This window comes from Peromyscus californicus, unplaced genomic scaffold, assembly GCF_007827085.1.
Source record: "Peromyscus californicus insignis strain IS unplaced genomic scaffold, ASM782708v3 Scaffold_12__1_contigs__length_115047231, whole genome shotgun sequence".
Classification (NCBI taxonomy): Eukaryota; Metazoa; Chordata; class Mammalia; order Rodentia; family Cricetidae; genus Peromyscus; species Peromyscus californicus.
Window position 1 is genome coordinate 45728609 of NW_026294413.1, and position 23331 is coordinate 45751939.

The 23331-nt window shown below is 41.2% G+C and overlaps 2 long non-coding RNA genes across 2 annotated transcripts in view; one reads left to right on the forward strand and one right to left on the reverse strand.

The window, feature by feature from the left end:
* Positions 1-22767, forward strand: part of LOC128107135 (uncharacterized) — a 58936-nt gene extending 36169 nt beyond the window's left edge. Inside the window, exon 3 of the long non-coding RNA XR_008216977.1 lies at positions 20720-22767. This is a non-coding gene — a long non-coding RNA (uncharacterized LOC128107135). The remainder of the gene's footprint in view (positions 1-20719) is intronic.
* On the reverse strand, positions 15254-20212 carry LOC128107136 (uncharacterized). Its single transcript, XR_008216978.1, has 3 exons — positions 19515-20212; positions 18747-18845; positions 15254-17328 (listed from the first exon to the last, which is right to left on the reverse strand). It is a non-coding gene; the product is annotated as an uncharacterized LOC128107136 (long non-coding RNA).
* Positions 22768-23331: the final 564 nt, after the last annotated feature.

The window sequence follows — 23331 nt, forward strand, 5'->3', positions numbered from 1 at the left end:
GCTAATTCTTCAGCCCCACCTAACCAGAACTGTAGATTTTCAACTCAAAATGGTAAATGGCCCTGACAGAGTCTTTTAAAGCACTCTCAAATTTCCTCGGGAACATCACAAGCCAGGTCGCCATCATCTGAATGGCTTTCAACACTCGTATCTTCCAAGCTCACACAAAGCAGCTCACCAAGCTTCGAATACTCAATGACTTTTCAAATCCAAAGTTCCAAAGTCCTTTCACAATCCTCCCCCAAACATGGTCAGGTCTGTCTGTCACAGCACCCCATGATCCTGGGTACCAATTGCTGTCCTAGGCAGGGTTACTATTGCTGTGACGAAACACCATGTCCCTTGGCTTGCCTACAGCCCCATCTTAGGGAGGCATTTTCTAATTGAGACTTTCTTCTCTTAGATGACTCTAAGTTATGTCAAGTTGGAATAAAACTTCACAGCACAGCAAGTGGCAAACTTACCACACCCACATTATACACTGACTTAAAAACTGGTTTTCGTTTCTTGTTTCACACCTGAGGTCTTAAGACCTTTACATAAGTTCTCAGCATCCCTCCCAATTTTGGTCCAAATTTTCATGGTGTCTAGAAAATATTCATTAGGATTTGTGGTTTGGAGTCACAATCATTTTGTTTGTTTGTTTCGAGGAAACAGAAGTTAAATCGTAATTTTAAAAATTATTTTGTTATTTTAATGAGCTCTGGGACAAAGGAGAGTACAAACTGCACCATTTTAAAGCAGAAGCCTCTCTCTGTAGGAGATCTTACTGTATCTATTCCCTATATCAATGGAAGAAAACCTACTCTTGCTTTAAAATCTGGTGACTGACTCTTTAGCAAGTGAAAGTCCTTTGGTTTCTGGCCATAGCGCTATAGGAGGCTTGCTTACAACTCACGCCCGGTACCCTGCGTCCTGTACTACACATGGTCTCTGCTGGCACGAGAGAGAAGGCCTGCACTCGTTACAAAAGCACGGGGTCATCTGGCGCCTTTCCTTCTCTCATTGTTTCTTTGCAATTAAATACTTCTTTAAATGTCTATCAAGCATGGCTTTTGTTAAACCTATCCTTCTTATTCCTATCCGGAGGCCAAAGGACAGGAGAGCTTATCTTCTTCTTTTCTTAGCACAGAGTAAGTAGAGTAACTATTATATGGTTCGGGTACTGTATGGATATTTTAATGAAATATTAAAAAATGAAGGTCAGATATTGCCTCGAAGTGGCATTCTTTCAGTTCCACCAATTTTAGTGGGTTTTGTTTTGTTTTGTTTTTTAACTTTTCTTTCTCTTGCTATCTATTCCTAACTCATCAAAAACTCCTGTGGGCTTTATGGTCATGAGTGCAGCAGTGTTCCTGGGCAGCTGTGACACGAGGCCATGGCAGAGAATAAAAGAAACGACTTCTTCCACGGATCTGGAAGCTGGAAGATTGAATCAAACTGTTGGCTGGCCAGGGCTCCTTTCATCAGATCAAGAAAAGCATCCTATTTCCTCATTGCCAGCATCTGTCTTCTGCCACGTGTGGGTTCCTTGGCTTGTGGATGTGTCACCTTTATCTATGCCCGTGTCTTCACGTGGTATTCTGTCTGTCTCTCTTAATCTCCTTGTATCTAAAATTATGAATGTGCTTGGAGTCTAAACCATTTCCTTTGTTCTACTGAAACGCTAAGTGTCAGAGGGACTAATTATTTCTATCTGTTCACTTAGGTTGCTAGGGTATAGAAGAGCACCTAGCCCACGATGGGTACTCAACAGATTTGTCCAGAATAAATGAATGTCTACGTCAGAAGTGTAAATCTCATCAATCATGTGTGTGACAGCAGACGATTGGGCATGTCACATTTTATGAGGAGCAGAATAAACACTAATTTGTTCTGGAGGCCTTTGAGCTGCCCATCAGCTGTCATGCTATCTTTCTCCTATGATAAGGGTGTCTTACTGGGCTACACAGCGAACATGGATTAGTGGCCTAAGGGAAAAGTCTCTTTTGCCCATCATGGTGAACTCCCCTTCCTCTGAAAACACACTAAGAATGGCTTCCCATCCTCAGGGAAGCCAGGTGCTGCTCTCTCAGGAAAATTCACTTCTTCCTCCCCAAATTCATCTCCTCATTTTTTGGGCACTGAGAGGACCTGAGGTCGCAGTGGATGGAGTTTGACATTGCTTGATGAGTAAAGCAAAGAAATCGCTATTGGTTACATGTCATTTACTTCTGGGTATCTCAAGGGCAGGATGAAGGAGGGGAAAAGAAGATCAATTAGATAAGCCGAGGGTGAATTACCACTTAATCAAGTACCTACACCGTGAAGCACACAGTTCTTTCAAGAGACACCATTATCTTAATGGAGTTCTTTAAAGCATCCTCAATGAAGACAGAGAGCCTCATCTTCAGCAGCGTGCTTCTCTTTGCTTGTTTGACCACAGGATTATCTGTTCCATTCAGTCCCCCAGGGAACTCATATTCACCCCCTTTGTTTCTCATAGAATTACAAAGAGAGGGAATCTGTCCAAATTATCTAATCAAATTATTCTCGCTCTGGCCAACATAAGTGCTTAAATATCCTCCACTTAATACTTCTTTCTCTAATGATACTCACTTATCTAAAATTACTCCTTAATTGATAAGATATATGAGCAAAAATACTATTATGCAGAATGTTAAATGAACTCAAACCATTTAGAATGTTTTCATGGCAACCCGTGAATTTACTTAATCTCTAGTGAGCAGTCTGAAAGATGGGGTCTGATCTTCATGAAATGGCAAAAGGAAACAAGCTGGAGTAGAGGTGGCAACCAAAGAGGAAATACCTTCTTAAACTTTAGTGATTTTGCTGCACAAACTATAATTTCGTATTTCTCAGTTTTTAAATTTTTTTATGTATATTAGTGTTTTGCCTGCATGTATGTGTGTGCACTGTGTGTGTGTACCTGATGCCCTTGGAGGTCAGATGAGGGCTATAGATCCCCTGGGCATGAAGTTACAGGCTTTTGAGAGCCACATATGGTTGCTGGGAATCGAACTCTGGCCCTCTGCAAGAGCAACAAGTGCTCTTAACCACTGAGTTGTTTCTTCAGCCCCTGCACTACTCAGTTTTGAGAAAAGCAAAATCCCAGTATATCTGGAGATGACAGTGCTTTATATAGATCATGCCCTCTAAACAGTGGGGGTAAGTTCTAAGACTTGCATTATTAGATTATTATGGTAAGTTGTCATTCTGTTAACCTGGGATAGTGACTTAATGAAAGTAAGACTGCTACATCAGTAAATGATTGACAGAGTCTCATGGGGCCAACATCATCTAAGTGGTAAGTCCTTGGCTGAAATGTTGTCACATAACATACAACTATGTTTCATTCAGTTGACTAAAGGGCTGCTGAAGACATTATTAATTAGAAGTATTAGACATTGAATAATTAGAATAACAAGTTATTTTAAGGAACTTGATAAAGTGTAATTTAAATAGTATACAAAGTATGCTTTATTTTGGATAGTTAGATGAATTTCAACAGAAGAACATGTCTTATCACCACTTCTGCTACCCCAAAGAAACTGAAATGTTCACCACTGTAGTCTTTTTCAGATCAAACTCTTCTCCTTGCTAGACTCTGGAAATGGCTGATCAATTCTTTTTCTTGTAATTTTACCTCTTCAGAATACCTTGTTGATGAATCTTCATACACGTAACCATTTAAGTTTGGCATCTTTGTGTAGTCGGAAGGTTTCTCTGGTCCCACCAGTTCTGTGGTCCTGCAGCCCACTTATAAAATAATCACTCAGAAGCTTGTATTAATTATAACTACTTGGCCATTAGCTCAGGCTCATTACTGACTAGCTATTACACTTAATTTTAACCTATAATTGCTGGATATATAGTACAGAGAGGAGACATAAGATATCTTGTGACTGGGACATACACTTTCACTCTGTTTAGAGTGCAGCTTTGTAAGTTGTGGTCCCCAAAGTAGCATCAGCTTCACACAAGAACCTGTAGAAGTGCAGTTACTAGAACTCATCCCAGACCTACTGAGTCTGGAACTCCAGGGGATGGGGGGAGGGAGGCCAGACAAAGAGTTTTGCCAAGCTGCCTGAGGGTTTCTGCTTCCTAGTGCTTGAGAACCCTTAGTCTTAAACAGTTTATTAAAAGCCACAAACTTCCACTCTCTATTCAGAAAAACAAGAGACTTCTCTACAAAAGCCCATTAACCACATCTGAGAGGAGAACGAAACATCACCTCTTGATTCGCAAGCTGTTTTTGGGTTCCTGTGCTTTATCCTCTAACCTTGCTACCACCAATACATTCTATCAGAATTCATACTGTGAAGAATTTTGGTAAGAAGATAAACTCGCCTAGTCTTTTATATTTTTAATGGCATTGGAAGGCTTCTGAGAGCAGTATGCTGACCCTTCTGCCCTTTGTGGTCTGATCTGACAAATGGTGACTCTATAAGCTATATAGAAACTCCTAGGGTGTTGGAGGGTGAGTAGGGAAGGGAGAACAGGGCATCTACTACACAACTATTGGTCTGTTGGGCATTTCTTCTCCTCCAAAAGAAACCATAATTGTGAACTTTGCAGTAGTGTTACTGCAATGTATGTGAGCTGTAAACCAGGAACATGGATCACAGATGCAATATTAAAGAATGAACTTCATCATGAATGATAATTTTTACTTTTAATTTATATGTGCCAAAACAATGACATTATGTTGACAGATGGCAGGATTTATATATTTAGAAAAAATAAGAGGAAGAAAGGAAGGAGAAAGATGGAGGCCAGATTCTATATCAAATATTTTTATATATTAAGAAATAACAGTAGCTTCGAAAACATGTAGTCTGACTTTAGCTTAGTTGCATTCTTAGACTCAATCCAATTTAGCCACATTCTCAAGCTGAATAATTTGCTAAATTGTTATATTAAATAACTGAATGCTCTTAGTCTGTGTTCATCACTGTTTCCCTTGTGTTGGACTTGCTGTCTTGAACTTACCTGTCACTTCCTAATACATTAAAACCCTGTCTTAATCTTTTTCCTAAACAGATAGATCTTAAAACTCAGTATGTAGCAAACATAGTTCTTAATCATTACCTCGCCAGGCATGGCGGCTCTTGACTGTGATCTCAGTGCTAAATAGGCTGCCCTAGTTTTCTTTCTGTTCCTGTGATTAAAATATTGACCAAAAGCTACTTTGGGGGGAAAGGGTTTATTTCAGCTTACAAGTTAGAGTTCATCATGTGCAAAGCTAAGGCAGGAACTGCTTAGGAATGCAAGGCAGGAACCTGGAGGCAGGAACTGAGGTAATGATCACGCAGGAATGCTTGCTTGCTTCCATGGCTTGCTCAACTTGCTTTCTTATAGCACCCAGGACTGCCTGCCAAGGGCGGTACCATCCACAGTGTGCCGGGACCTCCCTTTCCATATCAATCTTAAATTAAAGAAATGGCCCACAGACATAACCCCACATAGGTGGATTTTTCTGTCTCTCCTGCTAGCTCCCAAATCACAACATGGAGATTTCTTATTAATTATAAATTCTTGGCCAATAGCTTAGGCTTGTTTCTAGTTAGCTCTTATAACTTAAATTAACTCATTTCTATTCATCTACATGTTGCCATGTGACTCATGGCTTTTACCTCTTTTCTTGCATGCCTGTTCCCTCTCACCTGCTGGCCATTCTGCCCTTCTTCCCAGAGTTCTCTCTGTCTGGCTCTCCCACCTGTAACTCCTGCCTAGCTAATGGGCATTTAGCTTTTTATTAAGACAATCAGAAGGTGCCTTGGCAAAGACACATCTTCATAGTGTACAAAAAGATTATTCCACAACACCCCCAGACCAGTTTGATGGAGGAGATTGCTCAATTGAGTTCCCTCTTCCCAGGTGACTCTAGTCTGTGTCAAATTGACTAAAATTAATCAGCACATAGTCTAAGGGAAGAGATTACCTATGAGTTTGAGGCCAACCTGGAATAGGGAATCCCAGAACAACCTAGGTTATAGAATGAGAGCCTGGTTCGAATACAAAGAAACAGACAAAAATGGACAAATAATTTTCACAGTGAGCAAAAATCATTCAATCCATTGGATTTAAAACAAAACAACATCTAGCTATTAAACTCAACAACAACAACAAACCATACTGGGCCCAAGGAAAGGTATTTTCACTGAGTTGAGGGCAACCCGGCTCCTATCAGTTAAAGAATCATTCTCAGCTTCTCCAATCTACATCCAGCTTCTCTTCAATCAAATTATGGTTCAAATCACAGGATTCCACACCTGGTTATATAGCATTTTTAAATGATTATGTGTTTGTCACCTTTTTTCCTTTGTGCTGAACTTAATGTCTTCAACTCACCTGTCAGTTTCTAATGCATTAAAATTATGTCTTATTCCATAACAGATAATTCTTAAAACTCAATGTGGACTGGATATGACAGGGTGTTGAAGTTCATAAAAATGGATAAACTTGGGAGATTCTTGACATCAAGAATCTCACAACTAAACACATGGGCACACAACTAAATTACCTGTGTGGATTTGAAAATAGGTCATAAGAGGTCACATTTGAGCAGAGCTGTAAAAATGATGTAGTATTTTTTTCAAAAGTCTTTAGCTACTGCTTATTCAACCTTCACCAGGCACTTTGACATAGACTATTCATATGTTACATTATTTGGCCATTGTAAATACTCTATTCATTTTAAAGATAGAACAGAGGCATGGGCTAGAGCAACTTGTAAAATACCATATGACCAGTAAATAACAGAAAATGACCGTTCTAAAGCCCATGTTCTTAATCTCCATATAGTGGGCATGGGGGTTCATGCCTATAATCTCAGCATTAGAAATGCTGAGTGAAGAGGTAACTGAGTTTGAGCTAACCTGGTGTCTTCATTAGCTGTGAAGAGACATCTTGACCATGCAACTCTTAGAAGGAAAAATATTTAATTGGGGGTGGCTTACAGTTCAGAAGTTTAGTCCACTATCATCATGATGGGACATGGTGGCATGCAGACAGACATGGTGCTGGAGAAGGTTCTGGAGAATTCTAGATCTTGACTTGCAAGCAGCAGGAAGTAAATTGAGGCACTGGGTGTATCTTGAGCATAGGAGACTTCAGAGCCCACTCCACAGTGACACAGTTCCCCCAACAAAGCCACACCTCCTAATAGTGCCACTTGTAATAAGCTTACAGCCAATTACATTCAATCTACCACACCAGGACTACATAGAGTTCTAGGACAACCTAGACCACAGAGTAGAACTCTGAGTCAGGAGGACGGAGAGAGAGATGCACAGGAAGTAGAAAGGAGGAATATTGAGTAGGAGGAGTTTTGTTTGAGATGGTGTAGGAGAAAAGTCTTTTCCGTTTAGTGTCATCAATGGAAGAGGAAGGTCAGCTGGGTTCTTTCTCTGCCTCTCTGAGCTAGCAGGCTTTCACCCTGGCATCTGGCTCCTGAGTCTCTATTGGTAAAATCAAATGGCTGAGATTTTGCTAAAAACAACACTTCCTTATTCTTTGTACGCCCACCACAGATTCAGGCTGACCATTTCTTCCATTCTGAAGAGCCTTTCCTCCTAAACAACTCCACACTCTATGGTTGGCCCTCACGTGCCTGCATGACTGGCAGATAACTTGTTTAGAGGATTGGAAACAACTAAAAGTGACATTCATGGATTCAAAAACAACTTGGTTGGGAAATAAATCTTTGGCTGGGGAAAAATGACTCTCTCTTTGCCAGGCAATAGCATTATAATTTATCATTTATTGAGGAAGAAGAATGCATTTTGAGAATTGCATCAGACTAAAACTGATTACAGATATTAAGCAACGTCTCGGTGAGCCATTACTCACTGCGTATGTGACAGCCGAGTGCCTCTGGAAGGCGGCCGCCGATGAGTCACTGAGTATGCGGCTGCACTGCTATAATTGTTAGCATCATAAACAACGGTGTATGATGGGAGAGAACAGATTAAAGAGAATGGAGTGCTTCACGCCGTCTCTTCCAGAAAGAAGAAACAAGACATTATTTCACTGTGACTTTAACTATTGATTTGGGTTTTTGTTTGTGTATAGTTCCTAATGGTTATGGTAGCTCAAGAGACGTCTTTGTGCCTTATTCATTCCAAAGGCCACCGTAAATGATGGCTTATACCGTTCCAATGATTGCTTCTGAAATAAAATGAAGGCTTTTCCAGTGCAGTGTTAGAAAAGATCCAGGAAGCTGAACAACTACCATCTACTCAAGACCAAAGATTCCAAATCTGGGTAAAAAGGACCACAGGGGCCAAGGGCTGTGACCATCGGTGAGACAGACAGCTCTTCCAGGGGCCTCACAGGGCTCTCACTCATACACTTGTCACGTTTTGAATGTGTTATATTTATTTCAGACTATTTTTTAGTTATTACACTAGGGTATAAACATTTTGACAGAGATTTTATCTTATAAGTTTTTGTTGCCTTTTGAGAATGTGTTGGTAATGTGTTATATGGTGAATAAAAACATGAATTTTCAGATAAATGACATTAGTTACTATGTTTATTGTATATCATTTCCATTTTCTTTATTTTCTCTCTGTGTGTCTCTATATAGGCATATTATATATCTATGTGTATATATGTACACACATTACACACATACACACACACACACACACACACACACACACACACACACACACACACACACACGCTAGATTAATCAATGCATCTCTAGACCAAGAAGGTTCTTAGAACAGCCATGTGAATACCTTTGCAACTCCTTCTCACAGTCTTTGATGTTTACTGTATAAAGGCATACTGGTACTTAGTAACATGTATGTGTCATTGGTAAAAAGATTCATTTTTGAGGAAAAAGTTTACCTTCCAGAGAAAACACTTTAATGTCAAGCCTCTGTCACCTATACTGCTCGGCAGTAATTGGGACTGCATAGTTCCTTCTGGGACAGCTAATTAAGGGAGAGTATTTGCAAAGATAAAATAGTCTGCCAAGATAGGAATATAAAGGATCACAAATGTCCTATCAGTGCCTTCTGTTACACACACACACACACACACATACACACACACACACACACACACACACACACACACACACACACACACACGCTGCAAAGGGCAGTGCTAGCTTTTGAAGGAAACTGAAATATCGAGAGAACTTTGTGAACACAGTCTAGACTCTTCTTTTCGGGCCCCTCACCCATCCACCTACTCACCAGCTCATGTCTACTATCTCCAGTTGTACATTGCTTGTCGTCTCTTGCCTTCCCTGTATCAAACCTTCTGGTTTATTATACAATGCTAATTGTTAATTCGGTGACCAGTTATGATTAGTGCCTGTGTGGGGAGGTAGCGAGCACATGGGTCACAGTGCATGTGTGGAGGTCAGGAGGTAACTTTCAGGAGTAAGTTCTCAGCTTCCGCCTTGCTGAGGTGGGTTTTCTTTCTCTCATAGTTTCCCTCCAGGCTAGCTGGCCTCAGCAGCTTCCTGCCAGTTCTCCTGCGTCTGCCTCTCATTCTGTTAGTCCGAAGTCTGTAGGTGTGCTGGGATCACAGATGCTACGCTGCTGCCACATCCTGCTTTGTTTGGGGGCGGGTGTCAAACTCAGGGTCCACAGGCTCTCAGAGCGTGTGTTTTTACCATCGGAGCCATCGTGTCTGCGTGACCATGCTTATAAATAATCATGGCTAGCCAAGTAGAAGTTTCTCTCTGCTCAGCTGTCAAAGCCCAGACTTGGATCTGGTTGTGTTTGCATGAGCAGGGTGATCAAAGGGGCCCACTGCCTTCACTGTCTCCCAACTAGAAGGAAGGAGGAAAGGCAGGCAAGAGAGCCCCCCTTTTCCTCGTAGGGGAGCACTGAAGCTTAGAACACATTGCCTGGCTCCTTCTACAGCATCCGAAGAGGACTGGAGTTGGGGAAACTGGCAAAGGGCACATACTCTGGGACTAGCAATTGCCATGCGCAGTAGGCTGTCCTCTGTGCTTGGCCCGGATGGCTCGTGGCTTTTAGCAGCATGTAGAATTCAGAAAAAAGATGAATTATAGTATAGGATCTCAGATTCTTCCCTCTTCCTGACACATGCTTTTAAAATAAAGAAATCTATTAGATAATGGAATCAGAAAACACAGTTATATAGTAATAACATTTTTGGGGACAAATCAAAAGGTAATATTTAAAAGTATATGTGTGTGTGTTTGCACATACATGTGTGGTAAATGTGTGTAAGTGTGAGTGTATGTATAAGTGTGTATATGTGTGTGACTATGGGTATGTATGTATGTGTGCGTGTGAGTATATATGCATGGGTGTTATATGTGCGTGTATGTGTGAGTATGTATATGTGTGTGAATGTGTGTGTGTGTGTGTGTGTGTGTGTGTGTGTGTGTACACAGTTCATATCATAAAAGGAAAAGCAGTCAATAAATGAGGTAAGTTCTCAGATCAAGAGAGTGCCTTTGAGAAAGAAAAAAATGAAATAAAAAAAAAGAAGTTAAAATTTTAAATAAGCAGAAATTATTCTGTAAGAACATACTGGCGAAGAGGGAAAGGAAAGTGGGATGTGTGGACTGGAACAATGATGAGGTTCTTGTCAAACGATGAAAAAATCAAAGACGTCACAAACAGCTACTGAGAAAACGCCACGAGGAGACCAGCTACTGTGTAAGCTGCTTAAAGCACAAAATTAAATAAAAAGACTGGAAAAGCGACACAGTCGATATGAATGGGAGTCATAGCCGGGGACATTTAGATCATGGGAAGATCTTCCTGTCTCACTTCCCAGCCAGTGTCATTACATTAAAATGCAATTACATAAAAATTGCTGAAGGTGAGAAGTGTGCAGCATCCACTCTCCAGAAACGTTCACGAGTGAGAAGGAAGTTCAACATGAACCATGGCTCCATGAGACGTTACTCCTGTGTCTTTAAAAACCCAAGGTGTCCTCCAAGGCCTTGGGCCACCTCTGTCAAGCCGTTGCCTTTGATCCTTTTCTACTGGGCACAGCTTTTTCCTTCTACGAACACCCAGGATTTATGCATTTTTATGAGTCATAAGCTGCATGTTCACCTTCATGCTTATGACAAGCCTTATTACAAAAATGGGCTGAGTCTCATTCAGCTAAGTGATTCTAGTAATAGCATGCAGACTGCTAATGATTGATAGTGGACCAAATGGCACTTGATAGGTAGTCAATATATTCAAAGAAACCGACTCACTAAAACTAATCAGAACTACACCTTTTCTAAGAATTTCAGTAATCTTGGAATAGAATAATCTTGTAAGAGGAGCAGACTCCAGAATATAGTGCACTATACTCCACATAAAGAAAACAGAGAAATCAGAGCAAATGCTCTCTGGTCTCAAGCCTTTTATGGCACTTACAATAATGAAAAGATAGATACCAGCTTAGAGAGCTGCCCTTTCTGTAAACAGTAAAGGTTTATTACATACCCCCAACGAATGCAGGAGGATGAACTCTAAAGCCACACCCTCCCCAAACAAAGGAAACCTGTATCAGGGAGCCTGTACATATCCACACAGGAAAGTATTTTTTGGGGGGTGGGGGGTAGGGAGTACATTTGTGGGCATGCTCAGTTAAAGAGTGCATTCCTGAGCATGCTCAGATAGCAGCCACAACTCAGGAAGGAAAGATAGCCTACATATTTTCAGCCACAATTCAGGTAAGGAACACACGAGTGAGAAGTTAAAATGGCAGAAGGGAATGCCTCTGGACATCTTCAGCTTGTACCATAAAAATTTACCCACAATGAAGGAAAGAACATGTGGGTATTCATTAACGGGGGAGTTCACCAAAGATGTCTATCTCGGTTATCAGCTAACGAATTCCCCCAGAGACATTTCACTCTTCATTCACTCAGGAATTTAATCTCATTCTCCTGGAAGTACTTACAGATGGAGCGAGGCTGGGGGTGTGTAGGGGCAGGAAGTGGGGGTGGGGTGGGGAAGGACACATACAGCCCAGTCTGTTCCCTTATTTGGTCAATCCCTCCTCCTGAGGCTGACTACCAAAGTCCAGCTATCAATGTATTCAAGTCCAGAATTCAAAAGACCCCTTTGGCTTACCTAATTAACAGGCCAAATTAAAATTAAACACCTCACCCTAACATGCGGTTTCCCCTTGTACCTTTATAAACTGCCATTTCCTGTGGGCCAGTCCGCTCCTCGCTATCCAGAAGCGTCCTTTGCTCTCTAGAGCAAACATTCCTACCCTTCTGCCTTTGTTCCCTTCCCCTTCTCCCTCATCCTCTGTCTCCTGTCTTTGTCTCTCATTCCCTGCCCTCTGTCCCTCTGGGGCAAATAAATCTTTTGTGCTGAGAACTTGGTCTTGGGGGTCCTAAGCTGATACTTTCCTTTCCTTTGTACGGGGCTATCATCATCTATGTTTAAGTCATGAATCTAATTTTCCTTAAAAACTCCACTCAAATATCTCTTCTCAGAAATCTTCTTCCCCTAAATCTGACTATTTATGCATCTAGAACAATCTAACAGCTCCTTACTACATTGTGCTGTAATTATATTACAGTGTACTTCCAAGTCTGTGCCACTAGAGTGTATACTTTCAGGACCTGCATTATTATTGTTAATGTTATATTTATGACACCCAGCAATGTACCATGGACAAACTAGCCACACACAAAGGGTTCTTTGAGTTTTGACATAAATGGATATGGGAATCTGCTGTGCTGAGAAGTCCTGAATTTATTCTTCATAGAAGTATGCTTGCCGAAATCTTTATTTTAAATTGCCCCTTGTATATCTAGTTATGTAGTTTGGCGGTAGAGTATTTGTCTAGCCTGAAGAGTCCCTGGGTTTTAACCTCTATTGTCCTTTGTTGTCTGTAAGAGTTTTATTTGTATTGCTCTTCTGAGTCAGCCATTTTCACTTCTGACCCCATTGAGGATAATTCCTTATTATGCAGATTTTATGTTTTGCTATTGTGATATGAGTAGTACATGGTGTTTTCCATTACTCTAATCCTGTGCAATGTAGTGTTCAAAACTTTGCCCCCTGGCTACTATATCCCAGAGTTCCTAGCAACTCAAAATGGCCATCACAGTCGCATGCAAAAAGGTTACTGCTTTAGCTTCCTATGGCTGCTGTAACAAATGGCCCAGACTAAGTGACTTTAAAATGTAGTGGTTTGAATGAGAACAGCTCCCATTAGCTCATGTATTTTAATGCTTAGTCACCAGTGCTGTGGGATGGTCTATATGGCAAATGTGTTGCTGATTAGTCAATAAATAAAACACTGGTTGGCCATTGGCTAGGCAGGAAGTGTAGGCGGGACAAGGAGGAGAATAAAGCTGGCAAGTGGAAGGCTGAGTCAGAGAGACACTGCCAGCTGCCACGATGAGAAATAGCATGTGAAGATGCTGGTAAGCCATGAGCCACGTGGCAAGGTATAGAAATGGATTAATTTAAGCTGTAAGAACAGTCAGCAAGAAGCCTGCCACGGCCATACAGTTTGTAACCAATGTAAGTCTCTGTGTTTACTTGGTTGGGTCTGAGAGGCTGTGGGACTGGCAGGTGAGAGAGTTTTGTCCTGACTGTGGGCCAAGCAGGAAAACTCTAGCTACACACCAGGGAGTGGGACTCTTTGGGAGGAATTAGGAGGCATGGCCTTGTTGTAGTAGGTTTGGCCTCGTTGGTGAAGGTATGTTACTGGGAGTGAGTGGGCTTTGAAGTTTCAAAAGGTCAAGCCAGGCCTAAGCTCTCTCTCTCTCTCTCTCTCTCTCTCTCTCTCTCTCTCTCTCTCTCTCTCTCTCTCTCTTCCTGCTCTCTGTGGATATGAATGTAAAGCTCTCAGCTACTGCTCCAATGCCATGCCTGTCTGCTTCCTCCTCTGAAACTGTAAGGAAGCCTCCAATTCTGTGCTTTCTCTTATGGGTTTCCTTGGCCATGGTTTCTCCTCACAGCAATAGAACAGTAAATGAGACAATACCTCGTTTATATTATTCTTTCAGTTCTGGCATAAATCCAATGCCAAGGTAGGTAGCAGTGCCACACACATTCTCCAGAGGCTCTGGGGAGTCCTTCCCTGTGTCTTCCAACTTCTAGTCCTGGAATTCCTTGGCTAGGAGCTTAATCCCTTCCATATCTGACACAATCTTCATGTTGCCTGCTCTTTTTCTGTGAGGCTTTCCTATGCTCTTGCTCACAAGAACTAAGCATGATGGTGCACACCTATGATCTTAGCACTTGAAGGCTGAGGAAAGAGGACAATGAGATCAAAGCTGGGCTCCAGCTACAGCAAGATTTTGTCTCAAAGAAAGTGGGGGAGATGAAGGAGGAGAAGGAGGAGGCAGAGAAGACGAAGCAGTATTTGTCATTCACCACCTACATAACCCAGGGAGGTTCCATATTAAAATCCTTAATTACATACATAAAGACTCCTTTTCCAAATAAGGAAACTCAACTTTCTAAACATTTGCAAATTTAAGGGAATAGGATGTGAAAACATCTTTGGGGGAATCCTTCATCAATGACAATCAACTGTAGGTCTGATCTCCAAGTAGCACTTTCTGTCCTCTTCAGTGCAGAAGTACTCAGTAGCAGCAAACGTTGGAACATCTTTCTCCATACTTGTGACTTAAATACCATTTATCTGACTCTTATCTCCTGAGTCTCTCCAGTACCTTCTAAAAAGTTAGGTAATGCAGAAGTGCTCAAAAATAACAATAATAACTGAATAATAAAAATTCAGATCATAATAGTATTGTTAATTAGTATTATTGGTTTTCAGAGACAGAGTCTTACTATGTTCCAGGATTGGCCTTGAACTCACTATTATAGCCCAGTCTGGCTTAGGAACTCAGGATTCCCTGGTCTCTGTTTCCAAAACACCATAGTTACAGACCTGGACCACCATGCCATGCCAAATGTAATTATTTCTAGCAGTGTTGATTGAAGGGCCTACAGAGACATAGAGATAAGATTTCCCTGTACTAAGTCAGTATATTAACTCTGAGTGCTGGAGAAATTACCCTATTTTGATGAAATAACACCACTGTGATGTTGTTACTGGGAATGGAGAATTTTCATTTTTTTTTATAAGAAAGTCAGCATCTTGGACATGATGTTTTACATGCCGTGAAGGAACAATAACTTTTGTTAGGGAAAATTTTTCAAAATTTATTTATTTTTAATTTAGAAAAGAAACTGCTACTACAAACTTTTGTGAGGCAGGTCAATAATTGGTTTCAACTTCAACATTAAAGGGCCTGTGTAGGAAAATAGTGTCATGGGTAACCAATTATCAAAAAATACAATAGAAAGAGTGAAGAGTCTGTGCAATGTGACATATTTTTAAAGAAATGTACACTTTCTTTTAGAATTGAAAGATGCATTTGGGGAAAAATGAAATAATAAAACACTATACAACCCAATGTTATAGGGATTGAAGTATATACCTCCTATCATATATCTTTATCTGCCAATTTTTATTAATAAACCCATTTATATGGAAACTGGTCATCTCAGTGGAAGTGAGTAGAGGTATAAATGAACGGATCTGTGTTGGAGACAAATTCTGGCCTTGGCCTTGACGGTGCTTTTAGGAGAGTTATGATTCTGCTTTGTTTTGTGTCACCTTAGCGGGTTAGTGGCAATGTGAGTAATTGCTGTAATGGTTGTTTCGGTACATCAGAAACATAACCAGCCTCGTTCCCCTTTGTGTAGAGTACTTGCTCTCTTAGTATAGGGAGTCATTGCCCTCAGCTCCCTTTCTCCCTTGGGGATTAGTTTCTATTTAGGTAAAAAGTCAGACACATACAAGATTGAGAATTATCACACTGGTGGCTCCGGCATTGAAAAAAAATTTTTTTTAAAAGGTTTGTCATAGAACTTGAGATAGAAAAGGACTTCCTGGAAGGTAGCTTAACTCTTGGGTCTCACTGGTCTCTTTTGAGGCATGACGTGCTAGACTCACCCCAGCCTCTGTTGTTTGCTTTTATAAAGGCCTCCCTGTTTATTCCGTGGGTACCTGCCCACCTGGCTTCCACAGAGCAGACCAGGGGTAGAGCTGTACCATCTGTGATCTGGATGGACTTTCCAGGTTCTTAGCACAAGAAGCTCTGCACAGGGCCTGCCATAGGCATAACTGCTTGGCTCGTGCAAGTTTTCTTCAGGGAACTTCGAATGAAAGGCCCAGAAAGCCAGCAGGGCTCAAAGTGGCACACGTGAGGAGACAGGTGTGGAGGCTGTGTGGAACAGAGGCTGTGGCCATGAGCAAGCAGGAGATGTGGAAAGTGGGGAGAATGAGAGGGGAAGGGGGTGGAGAAGGCAGGAGAAGTCAGGCATCAAAGTAGCAAGGGGAAGTGACTGACGTTTGAAGCTGATGCAGGAGCTAAAATGTAAACCTGTTCCTGCTCTCAAGCTACTGTCAAAGCACCAGAGACGGTGTTTCATGACGGTGTTGCATGACGGTGTTGCATGACGGTGCTGCGTGCTCCATGCAATGAATGGGGCCCAGTTCTACACGCATTCTGGCCCTGTGCTTTTGGAGACAACATTCAGATTTCATACAACCCTTCAGAATCCAAAGCGTGAGTTTTCCTCAAATGGCATGTGTCAAGCAATGTGTTTTTATGTTTCTTATAAGGGCAAAGGACCTTCTTTGTAAAAACCAAATACTGAAAGCGAGAAAACCTCCTTTCATTCTGGGCATGGGAACTGAACTATACAGAAAGTAATCAGATAGTCATTTAGAGACCCTTTAGCTAAACACTGGTGTCAAAGCAATAGAAGGGGGTCTCCCGGCACCCCTACTTTGTGTCCCATCTTTCCATGCCAGGCGGTAAATTTGTACTTCCTTGTCCCTATGGATCAGTCAAGAGCAGTTTGTACATGACAGCCTGGTTTCTGTCTCACGATCAGTGTTTCTGACTGCTTCAAGTTGATGGAAGTAAGGAAATGATCACCACGTCGATTTACTAGTGTGCTAGGTACCGCTTTTTCTCCGGTTCCACTCTGGCTGTGGTTCTGCTACTTAAACAATGCAGTGTCAGTTTGCATTTGCTTTTATGCACTGTAGTCTTGAGTCACACTCAGTTTCAAAAACATTGCCTCATTGTCTTGCTTAGTTGAGTTCCTCCGAGCAGTTGAAGGAAATTATTTGCATTTATTAACTACATTAGAAACAAATTTCATACTTCAGTGGCAATAAATGGTTCATTTATTCCTACTGGGACAAAATATCTTCTCTATTAGGAATGATTCCATTGTTCATGTGGCTCATTACATTTTGGGAGTGTGACATCTACTCTCTATTGCTTTTCAAGGTGATCACGAAGCTAGGAAGTACTGGTTCCTGGAAGAGATCATAAAAGCCAAGGATAGAGATTTCTGCTAATAGCCTAAAATACAATACTTATTCATAATTTAATCATTTTCAATGACAAGTTTTAGTAATTGGGATTGTAGAGAAAGGAGAACACAGGGTTTGAAATGAGAAGACAGAAGCTCAACTATTCACAGCTCTTCTATTGCCTAGGAATGAGGCTTTGTGCAGTCCCTGAGTGACTCCATTGCCTTCTGGTGTAGAAAGCTGCCAGGCAGGCTGCTTGTGAATCCCAAAGGGGAGACAGTGGAGAAGCCCCTGCAAAAGGAAAGGCTTCTCTATCTACAGACAAAAGATTAGCTTGGTGACAAGAGGTTTTCTTTGTTCTTTGCTTCTAATAACAGAGGATGATGGCACTGTGTTCAGAACTAAACACTCAACATGTACCGGAAACAAAATGGCCGGTCTCAGCCTCTTCAGAACTTCACATCAGCATTTCTCTGTGAAGATTCTGAATAGAGTTTGGGGAGATGTGACTCAACATGTACGGGAAACAAAATGGCCGGTCTCAGCTCCTTCAGAACTTCACATGTACATCAGCATCTCTTTGTGAAGATTCTGAATAGAGTTCAGGGAGACTGTGAAGTTTCGTTCATTACCATTGTCTCTGAAGCATTAGCAGAGACGAGTCAAACTTAAGAAAATGAAATAATAGCAATTTATTTTGTCTTGAAGACCTAGACAAGGTGACAAATGAGAATCATTTTTCTGATTCTCATTCATTTATGGAGTTACATTCACATATTTTTACATTTTGAAAGAAATGATTACAGTAATCAGAATTTGACTTTTTATGAGCTATAAATTAGAGAAGTTGCTTAGGCATCAATATAATTTCACCTAATGAGTATCTTTAATCTACCAATTAAATAGCATATATCTAATGATCCAGATCTATGCTCCCCTGTGTTTAATCAATTTTAATGTTCAAGAATTGATTATGTAGACTACACAGATCTGAGTGGGGTTATGTATAAGAAGCTATAGGAAAGGATGGATTTAAAAGATTATGTTTGGGAGGTAAAAGATGAATGAAACAGGGTATTTTATTTTACCTGAGTGCTTTCTTCTCTTCGATCCCCTAACATTTTGGGAGCTTGAGGGCTTTAACATGTAGAGAAAGGCTAGATTGCCAACCCAACAAAAGCTTCCACAGAAGGAACCAGAGTTCTGAGTAAACAAGGCTACCACCTTCTCACTCTTCATGGGGCATAAGGAATTTATCCCCCATCAAAGGAACTTGACATTTGGATCTCATTTCTACCTGTAGAACTGTTTCCCACAATACTTCATAACTCTTATGTCTTAGTCATGGTCTACTGCTGTGAAGAGACACAGTGATCATGGCAACTCTTATAAAGGAAAGCATTTAATTTGGGTTGGCTTACCGTTTCAGAGGGTTAGTCCATTGTCATCATGGCAGGAAGTATGGTGGCATGCAGGCAGACATGGTGCTGGGGAAGGAGCCGAGAGTTCTACATCTGGATCTACAGGCAACAGAAAGAGGGAGACTGTGGGCTTGGCATGTGCTTCTGAAACCTCAAAGCCCACACCCCAGTGGCACATTTCCTCCAACAAGGCCATTCCTCCTCATCCCTTCAAATGGTTCCACTCTCTGGTCACTAAACACTCAACTCTATGAGCCTATGGGAGCCATTCAAACCACCACAACTTACCTGAACCATATAATGTCTATTGCAAAGCTCATTATTGGGCTTAGGGGTTGGCTTAGTGGGGAAGGCACATGCTATGCAAACGTGATGAGCTGAGTTTGGATCCCCAGAGCTCTTGTGAATGTCGAGTGGGTGCGATGGCCCCTACTCATTATCTAAGGTCACAGAAGGGAGAAACAGGAGCTCCTGGAAACAAGACGGCTAACTAGACCATCGGAGTAGGTGAGCACTAGGTTGAGTGAAAGACCCTGCCTAGATATACAATGTAAAGAGCAAGCTCTGTCCCCCACATACATGTGCACACATGTGCACCTTCAGACATATCAGGACACACATACACACCAAAAAATAAAATGAATAAAGTCAATGTTCCCATATCTCCATTAGAGAAAAATTAAGGCATGCATTCATGATACATATTTTTTTCTTATACATTTAAATTTTGATTACTTCTGAATACGAGCACAAGCACCTCATTCTTACCATGGTATGTGAACGATGGGGGTGTGTGTGGAATCTTTGCACCAAGAGGGAGTGGAGGTGTACCCCCACAGAGTTTGAGACACCTGAGATGCATTTAATATCTTCCCACTACCAAGAAGGCAGCCTCAGACTTATTTTCCATAAAGTGAAATTCTTAGGTGATTTCTAGAGTTCCTTTCAACTGTCAGTTTTGAGGACTCTAAGCATCCCCCACTTTTAGCCTTTGCTTTATTTAGCACCTGCTAACGTGGGTTTGAATGAATTGCTTGATTTTTCTCCAGCTTGTCTTTTTATTCCTTTGAAACAACAGTGTGAATAGATGGTTTTCTCTGACAAAAGAAAATGGTCAAATGCTTAGACACAGGCAAAGGAGACAGCAGGGTGCACTTTTGGCACAATGCCTTGGCCCTGGCCATGGTGGCCATTGCCTGGCAGATCTTCTAAGGATTATTGGGTTCTGTAGAGGCTACATCTTCACTGGGTGTCCAGCAATCTGTAGAGGCAGAGGGAGGTTGTGAAAATCAAGAGTCTTGAACATGAATTTTGTCTGGTAAGTACATACAGTGTTACTCACCTGCTGAAAAGATCACGCCAAATAGTATATTTTATTACCTGGTAAGAGAGCCTGCATTTGTTAGCAGATTTCAGCATCTTTTATTGTCTGATCTTCAAATTCCTCAAATTCACTAGTAACAATGTATTGGTTTCCCCTTTAGAGAAAGAAATAAAGCATCTTACTAGAGTTCAATTTGTACAAGACTTGTGATTTTTTTTTATCATTTTACAAATATTCCTTGAGTAGCAATTTAATGAAAGGTGTGTGTGTGAGTGGTGTGTGTGTGTGTGTGTGTGTGTGTAGGAAAGAATGAGAGCGCAATGACTTCATCCTTGCTCATTTGTTAACGTTTACCACCACAAATAATGAGCTATCCCCACTGGGCTCCAGCCGTATCCACATTAAATCGGTGTATTGTGTCTAATTTAGAAAGTTCAGCATAGCCTAGGTGGATTGCTTTACTGCTTCACAGGGTTCAAGAGAGATCACAGAAGCTAGCATTTAATGTAATTACAGAATAATGATTACCGCGTGTAAAAAACATTCTGAGCATCCGAAACATAAAGAAGCTGGAACAAAACCTGTCTTCAAACTAGATGGAGGTTATGAAATGGCTAATTGGTTTAATTGTCGTTTCCTCCCACTCAAGGTGTTCGGTCCTTGAACCTTTCTCTTCCTGGATGAGGAGGCTGTTTAGCGGAGTCCTCTCGGTGGGGGGAACCGTGCAGAGAGAGGCTGCTACAAAATGGCTTGTATTAGCTGAACTTGAGAAATCAGAAAGAACTGCTGCTTCCATCGGGAAATTGTGCTGCTCGTATTAGATAATGCCATTCCAATTGGCCGCGATCTTTCATGAATTGCATACAGCTTTAACTTCTGTTTCTGTTGTAAACTCAAGAAAATGGAGATGGGACAATTACCACTTCTAATTTGGAATCAAAGACAGGGCGCTCCTAAACTGAGAACGGCGTTCCAGCCCTTCCCCACACCCCGGTTTTTAGAGGCATAGTTTTACTAAGTAATTTAGGCTGGCATTTAAACTCCCAAAGCTCCTGATTTCACCTCCAGAGTGAGAGAGCTAACATTACAGATGTGTATCACCACTTCTGGCTCTGACTCTGTCTTTATTTGTCCAATCTCCATGCACCTTAAAATGTGTTAATTGTCTGTGTATTCCATCTGCTCTTTCTTTCTACTTGCCTGTATTATCTGGGGGTAGTCATGAATTACAAATTAACCTCCCAAACCACTGTTCACTTTCAGCTAATAGGTTTTTGATTCATAGACTGAGTATTTAGAACTCTTACTGAAATGGAAAGCTCACAAGATAATTTTCAGCATGGAAGGGTGCTAGTGAGTAGGCAGCCAAAATATGATTCATTATGTATGGATTATGATAGGCTATGTAGCATCTACAGTACAGAACCCCAAATAAATGAATTTGTGAAAATTAAATTTAAGGCGGAGACAGTTGTCTTTCCTATTCTGTTTTGAAGTCTTAGAATGTGATGAATGTTGTGCTGGTTTACTTTCTACCCAGACGAAGTAGAAAAGAGTAGGCCTTCCTCTTGTTTGGTGTCTGAGATGTAGGGTATTTTTTATATTACCAAAAGCATCTGTGATAAGTAGTTGTGCCTGGGAAGGGAGAATGAGAGTCTGAGGTGAGTCCAGGACCGTCATGAAACAGCTTGTTCCCTGGAGTTGTGCAGTGCTAACTTGTACAAGTGTATCTTTCAAGTCCGGGTAAAGCTAAAGCTTAGTGGTGAGAATCTGACTTCAAGCAGAATGGAATCTGGGTCTCCTTGGGATGGCTAGCTCTCAGAGTCTCCTGTACTGAGTACTTCAGTACAGCCTACATCTTCTAGCCAGCAATGTGCAAGACTGACTTGCACTAGCTCCTGCGGAGATGAAAGATGTAGGTAAACATCCCTGGGGCAAAATGCATTCCTACCTTGATGCAGCTAAAAAATAATTTGCTCTGGGCAGCACCAGGAGCAGTAGATACATGACCAGAAAGTCTGCTTTCCACTCTCTAAACCATAAAGAAATATCAGAGAAGTGAAAAGAAGCCTGCCCACACACATACCACTCCACACTCTAACCTAGGAGGACTTGCTGTACAGTCAATCCCACACCGTGGTAGTTAGAGCATCATCTGTTTGTGTTCTAGCTTAAAACATGCAGGGGTGAAGGAAACTGTGTCCCTAGCCATAAGCTTTCCACAAGGCCCCTTCCCCTGCACCTGTCTTCCTGCAGAAAAAGCTCTTGCTTGCACCCCTTCAGGAAAATCATTTGTATTCCCTGCCTGTGTCTGCTGGCAGCTCCCTGTCACTCATCCTCCCTCCGAGACAACCACCTACCAGCACATCCACAGAATCACAAGCATCAGCCACATCATTTACCTCCCTGATGAGAAATGTTCTTGTCATTTGTTGCTGGGTCCTAAAAATAGAAAACAGAAAATGAAGGCAGGAGCAGATGAGAAAGAAGGTTTTGACTGTTACAATTAGCTGGGTTCCTGCTAATGGAGGTTTTATGGAGTTCGTCTTTTTCTTATCTTTTTTGACATCTCTGCAAGATTGACTCCTGCTGCTGCAGAATATAATTATGGAACTAGCCTCAGTGATACAGGATATTGATTTGCCTTCTCCGAGTAGTAAATTCTTACTGACAAGAATTATCTTCTGTCAATTTCTTTTGTACAATGCCTAGCACATGCCCAGACAAATAAAGTAATTTTGGATATATGTTTTGATTTAAATCATTTTGATTTAGTGACTTAAAGGAAGTTATTGAACTTTTCTGCTTTACTGTTTATGACAAAAAGCATAAGTAATTATGAATTAAATGTTTGAGAGAAACTTCTTTGCATCATAGAGCATTCCACTATATTAATTTATGCAGACTAATTAGTATATAGGCCCTGACAGATAGTTGTTGATCCATAAACTAAGATTGAATGTTATTATTAATATAAGTATAAACTTAAAAAGCTAGGATTAGCCCTAAGGATTTATAATAAGGTCCAATGCCATATATGTATATATATATGTATATATATATATTTATATACACGAACATGTATATATGTATGTATGTATGTGTGTACAGACATACTGATGTACAGATGAGGAGATCCTCATGGGAAATACAAGTCCTGTACCTACATCCTGAAGGAAATAAAAGCAGTTCAGAGCTTCCACCTCTCCACCTGGCAAGGTGGAAAGAGTTGGCGGGGAACCCAGGACCGTGGTGAAACAG